The following is a 6916-nucleotide window of genomic DNA, read 5'->3' as shown; positions in this document are numbered from 1 at the left end:
ATAGTGAAAAGTAGGTCTCTTTTCCTGATTTTCTTTCCCATTTTTTTTTTACAATAAATGGGTGGCATAATACAATCCAATCTGAATGTAGATGAAATTTGAGGTTTTTTATTATGATAAATGAATATTTCTACTTGATCAAAGCTGTAAATTTACAGACAAAGAATGACACCTGCAACTAAACATGTTATTATCAACAACCACAGAAGCAATACATAGAGAAGGAGATCAAAGAAAAGTAAATGGAGAATCCATGGAAGGTGAGTGGAGCAAGACACTCACTCTTGACATGACTGCTTGAGACCCACTTTGTCATTTCCAAGTCACCATGTGACTAGCTGATGGACAGACTTTTTAGGGAATTTCAGGGTGAAATGTAAAATGGAAGTTGTCTCTTCCCCCAACTAACTCTTCAAAAAACCCACCTCCTGTGTCCACCTTACTAGAATAATTCATAAGGACAGTCAAAGTCCTCTGCTCTAGCTTTGCAAAATAACTTCAAAAATTATTTGGAGGAAAAGATGAAATCTGTATGGTCATCTTAGAGTTCAAGAAAAGTTTCCTATTTCCCTGGCCATCCTGATATTCTTATTACTTTTCAGCATGAAACTAAGGACAGAAGAATCTTAGGTGTTTACCCTAAGGTGTTACCCTTAAGTGTTCCTTCCAAATACCAATTCCCATTAAAAAGAAAAAAAGAAAAAAAAAAGAGAGGAAAAGAAAAAAACAGAAACAAACAAATGAAAACTCCAAAAGTCCAAGGAAAGCCTCAAGAGGATGTCTGTGGCCCTAGGCGGCTCTCAACTTTCTTCATAAGCCTGATTTCCTTGGGTCTGCTGGGTTTGGCCCAGAATAAATACAAATCATTCTTTTCTCACGACTTCTGCTTTTCGTTCCCTACCCAAGAGTATTATGACCAATGTGGTCATTGGAAGATCAATTAAGCATCTCAAGAAAAGATACTGTTTCAAAGTTAAAATATTTCACACATGGATTATAAATGATAAATTCTACCTCTACCCCACTTCCACCCTTTTCACTCTCCTTATAGTCTCTAGGCTTTGAAGCTTTTCTCCAATAAAACTAACAAATCAACATGTTAGGAATGGATTTAATCTTGGGCCAACCAGAACCAAGATTTAATCATTATGAATTAACTAATTAATACTATAATTAACCATGTCTGTTCCAATGACTATTCTACAACAGTAAATAAATGATGCCGTATGTATTTGTCAGATGAGTTAGTCTCTCCAATTCTCCACTCTCTTCTCCATAACCTAGTCCTTCTTTTTTTCCCATTTAATTTCTAAATTTACTTAAAATTATGTACCACAGCAAGTGACTCATCACAGAAGAATCTGCCTCTCCAGCAGTATGTAGTCCCTGGCATATAAATTTCATTTAAGGACTGATTCTAGGTTTCTTGAGGCCAGGCTCTGCGTCTTATATCATGTTATATCTGCAGCTCCTAACGTGCTACTGACAACTGAGTGAGTTTGTAGTTGGAGGAACAGATCAAGCAGGAGTGGATGAGCGGGTTGATGAGAAGGATGCTATGAAATTTGAACTTGGTATATGAAATAAAAGGTTCAAAAGTTTAGGAAGGTCAAGGGCATTATAGACCTCAAAGATAATCATAAAGATTAAAACAGCAGCTGGGAGATAATGTATCCAGATTCCTTGGAAAAGTGAAGACCACAGCAAATCATTAGAAGTTTCTAACACTTTTTTAAGTTAGAGGACTAAAATCGTGTATTGCTTCTTTCCAATGTCAGTTGTGAAAATCAGTCTACCTTCCAGACATGCTTGGAATATATGAGTTGCCCATCTGCCTTTTTTGCTATTTCTTGAGAAAGATTATGCTCAGAATCATTAGAAAAGTAATTCCCTCTTGATTTTTCAAGAAAATCCCAGATGTGACCTGCACATTGATAACGGAGAATTTAGTTTGCTGGCAAGAGCTGAATTGGATTTTGGTTGTATTTTTTAAGTAGAGTTGCTATAGTTTCTTTTTTTCAAGGACAAATTCAAATATCTTCTTTCCTCTTGTCCATGACTGTTTCTCTGATGGGAAACTCCATTGGAATAGAAATAGATTTAAGGTGGCAAAAAAGTCCAATTGACAAATATTTTTTAAAAACCCACTGGTGAGATCAAAGTATCAAATTCAACTCTGAAAAAGTATTCCTGGAAATGTAGGATCAATTCCCTAATCTCTCTCTCAATAATAGTACCTGAGAGAGGCTGAGCAAGGATGCAAATCAGATACTGGAAATCAAGTTACTTTGTTTAAAATGACCAATTCCACAGTGGAATTTAATCACATGAACCCTGGCATTATTTAAACACCAGACCACATGATCCAATGGCACAAACTGTCAACCGTGTACTTTCCGGCACCTGTGAAGATTGCCTGGATGTTGCTTTGCGCTGAAGTAATGATTATAAATTTCAACTGGTTAATACAAGAGATGGGCCTTATTTGTTAAAGTAACTTGTGTGAGAAAAGGAAATTGTTATGAAATACATGTTGTCACATACATTTACATTTAGACCAACAGTGGGCTCTGGATGTGAGCCTGGGACAGTATTAATACATTCTCTTTAACATGAGTGAAACCTATGAAGTAAAAACTTTTGCCCAGGAGATAAACTTCTGAAATAACCTCCAAAGTAAATATAAAATAACCACTATAGAAACAAGAGTGCGATGATATTTAAACTTCTCTTCTGAAATAGTTGATAGAATTCAAAGGAAATAATGGCACCTCAGGGACTTTAGGAAAAATATGCATATTAAGAAAAACAGGAGGGGAATTTGCAAACAGGGAAATAGTCATGTTGGGCTGGTAGGATCATGGATGGGTTTTGCTCTCTCTTATTCCCTCCAATTTTATAAACTGTTGAAACAAAAAGAAAATGTCTGAATTGTGCTCTTAGTTCCAGAGTATGATTGATAGAGTTAGAATGCTCTGGGCATCTGTTTGTTCCCTGTAATGGTCTACTGTTTCCAGAAGTTATTTTGGGGTTTTTATTAAGACTTGGAGGAAAGAAGAAGGGGTCTGTGTGTGTGTAGGGGGTGTGTGTGTGTGTGTGTGTGTGTGTGTTTGTGGGTGGGTGTGGGTGTGTACAGTTCAGTCTTATCGAGCTGTCCTTTTTTGCTGCATGAAAGAACATTTTCTTTGTCCATATTCTCTTTCTCTCCTTTGATGCCTATTCTCTAGGACAACTTGCTGAAAAACAATCTCCAGTCAACAAAAGATCCCCTGGGTAGAAGGCATTATGTTTTCCTATTCTATGTCATTGTCTCTACTGTAAAAACAATATTATATTCTGCAGAAAAACACATGATGGTTACACACTTCAGCAAACTTTATAGGTTAAGATAACTTTAAACTTAGTAGGTTAAGATAATTTTCAAGTCATTGCCAAAATGCAATAAAAATACAGCACTTTGTTCTCTACCAATAGTCATTCTAAGATAGTAAATTATAGCCTTATATTTAAAGATAACATTGAGAGAGAAGATTAACAGTGAACAGTGGAGGAGGTGGGGAAGTATGTATTCAAGACTTTGCTACTCTTAGTCTCCCAGCAGGTTTCAGATTCAGTTTCCCCATCTGTGCAATGGCCAAAATGTTCTTTACCTGACTCTGAGGACTGACGTGAAAATGCTCTACAAGAACCGGCTGTTTTCATAGTTTTGTGTAGGGTTTTTGTGGTTTTGTTGTTGTTGTTTTGGGTTTTTTGATTTGTTTATTTGTTTTTGTCTCTCAGCAAACCACAAGAAGTAATTTTCCACTCTCTTCAAGAACAGGTCCTGCTCATCTTAACTCACTCTAGCATATATCCTAGCCTAGAAAATGAAAGATTTCATGCTCCCCTGTCCTAGGACTCAAAGACGTGGACCTATATGCAATCAGAGGCCTCTTAAGCTATGAAGAGCATTATTTCCAGTGAATCACGGTGCTCGGTGAAGCCAGAGGGACCCTCCAAAGCCACTGTCTCAGGCACTAAGTCTTTCCAAATGAGAGCTCCTTGCTGGCACTGGGGTTGAATCACTCTCTCGCAGTAACCTTCCATCCACCAAAATGTCTCTGGAGAACCTCAGTTTATCGTCATCTGTGGAAAATAGGAAGCCTGCACAAAGCTTTCTAAATCCCTAATTCACTTGGTAGGATCTTGAAACCAGTCATGGCTGAGGGCAGAAACGGGGGGAAATGAACCCCAGGCTGACTTAGGAAATATATGAGCTAGCACTTGCCTTGACATCCAGCTTCTTTATGGTCTGTCTTTTTCATTTGCCATATTTTCCCTTAAGCATTTTGATGGGATTTTGCAGTTATTCACAAGAAAAGGTATGGATTTCAGGGTATGACTTCCTTCCCTTCAAGGATACAGCAATAGAAACACAGGGAGTTCTTGGTCTATCCACAGGACAGAGGAAAAATTCTAGTGGTCTCTGAATGATCGGCTGAGGAGCTGGGAGGCAGGCATTTCGCTGTGGGAACAGGGAGGCCTGGGCACAGGATGAGGAGAAGGAAGCCATGTAGACTGGGTGGGGCGCCTTCAGGAAGGGCTTGTAAACCAGAGTCTGAGAACTGTCTCCACTGAAAAACAGAATGAAACAAGCAGAAGCAAAACAGTGAATGAAGATTTGGTTGACGGTTGGGACTGAGTTGTTTTAAGCTTGGGGCAATATTAAATTCTTAATAATCTCATTGGGTTGTTAGGTTGCTGAAGGAGCCGACACACCAAATTTTCTCCATTAAAAGTGGGCAAAACAGATCCATTTCTGCCTGCAGGAAACATATGGGGGAGTAGATATTAATCTTGTAGTTACCCAGACTGATAATGGTTATAGGAGAAGTACCACAGATGACAGAAAACCACAGGGAGCTCAGAGAACATCCACGGATCTCACCACAACTGTTGTAGCTGTGGGTCTGTAAAAGATTTCCTGACGTGGAGACCTTTGGGCTGAGACCAGCAGGCTGAGGTACGAGAGAACGAGAAGCATCTCTGTGAGCTGTAGGGACAGCCAGAGTCCTCAGAAGATGGCCTTAAAGGGACAATTCTGTGATGAGGAGAGGGTGTTGGAGAGAAGCTTTTGTTATGGATTGCAGGTTCCTGAGGACCAGGTGGGAAAGTTTGGAAGAGAAGGAAATCATGAGAGGCTGAGTGAAGGCTTGCTCCCCTCCAGCCCACTTCCCTACACGGGATTGATGAAGTAATCCATTCTCTGAATTCACCACACTGTTCCAAAGTGGATCCTGAATTTCTCATCTTTTGACTTTAACACAACCTGAACTTTTGTCAGAAAGAACTAGAAACCCTTAAAAGTAACTGTGAATACCCAGAGGAGTCTTAACAGAGAATCTTGGGGAACTTGGGAAATGGAAAAAAATCAACCAAAAAGCTCCTTCTCAGGGGCTGCTGAGGAAGAGGGATTTGGGATAGAGGGTCTACTGCCTTATGCTGCCGGAAAAGGGAGCAAGTGACTGTTCCGTTTGGGAATGAAAAACCTCTAGGTTAGAAAGAGGAATCTCAGATTGACTCAGTCACTCAGATGGAAGGCATTTCATGGTTTGGCAGTCTGGACGTTTTCTGCCTTATCTGGTTTTCAAAGAAGCATCTAGTCCTGCTCATTCCAGAATGGTAGCCACTAGGCACAGATGGCTACTGAGCACTTGAAATGTGGCTCGTCCAAATCGAGATATGCTATAGGTCTAAAATACACACTGGAGTTCAAAGACTTAATATGGGAAAAAAAAGCATGCAAAAAGATCTTATTAAGAATCTTTATTGACTACTCTGTGAAATGATGATGTCCTGGATATACTGGATTCAGTAAAATACATGATTAAAATTAATTTCTCCTCTTTCTTTTTCCTTTTCTTAGATGTGTGGGTCTTAGAAAGTTTAGAATGGCGTGGTCACACCTGTGAACACTAAGTTTCTATTGGACAGCACTGGTCTAGTCAGACAGACCATCACCTTCCCCATCTCATCTCGCCTCCCAGATAGCAACTTTACCCACCACAGCAACATAACGCAGATGATCAGTTCTGGAAGAGAAGTACCATGTGATTCCATTATTCGTTTCAATACGCTGCGTTTCCCCCACCTCAACAATCTGAGACAGGGTGAAAAATACATGTGGCCTGTCTAAACCGTAGGCTTAAGCATCTGCTTCCTTGACGTTCCTGTTGATGGAGGGAGGGGTCTGCTGCTGTTCTGTCTGCTCCCCTGAGCTCTTCATCTGCCTGGCATGCCCGACACCAGTGCATTGAGAATTGTTTCTGCCAGCGCTGCCTTTCACAGATGTAGCTTTGGGGAAGGACCTGCAACAGTTCTCAGAGCATCAGGGGAAAAGACATCGTCAATTTTCCCTTCCAAATGCAGTGTTTACAAATGCAGCTGTGAAGGGCTCGCTTCCCCTCGGCACCTAGAGGCACATTCACCACCTTTGTTCTCCTTGAGACTGGAAAAGGCCTCTCCCAGGGGAATCTGCATTTTAAGATAGAATTCTTCAAAGCTCCAAAAGCCTGCAGTATGCAAAAAAAAAAAAAAAAAGAAAAAGACATTTAATGAGGTAATTTCAAACTTGATGGCAGAGAGTGAGGACAATTTTGCCCCCTGCTCCCTCTCCTTGTCAAGTCAGCCCGAGGAAACGTCTCAAGTTAATCTTAAAAATGAGCTATTGGAAATGGATTTGGAGTAGAATTCTAAAGGCATAGAGGGATCTGGCTTGAGAGAGAGGAGGTGAGATCCTTAGAGTAATAGCTAGCATTTTTGTAGCCTTGTTACCAGCCTAGCTCTGCTGTAAGCATTAATTCACTTCCTCTTCATAACAGTCCTACAGGGTGAATGTAATTGCTATTTCCACTTTACAGAAGTGCAAACTGAGGCA

This window comes from Vicugna pacos, chromosome 2 (assembly GCF_048564905.1).
Source record: "Vicugna pacos chromosome 2, VicPac4, whole genome shotgun sequence".
NCBI lineage: Eukaryota > Metazoa > Chordata > Mammalia > Artiodactyla > Camelidae > Vicugna > Vicugna pacos.
This window is presented reverse-complemented; position numbering follows the sequence as displayed.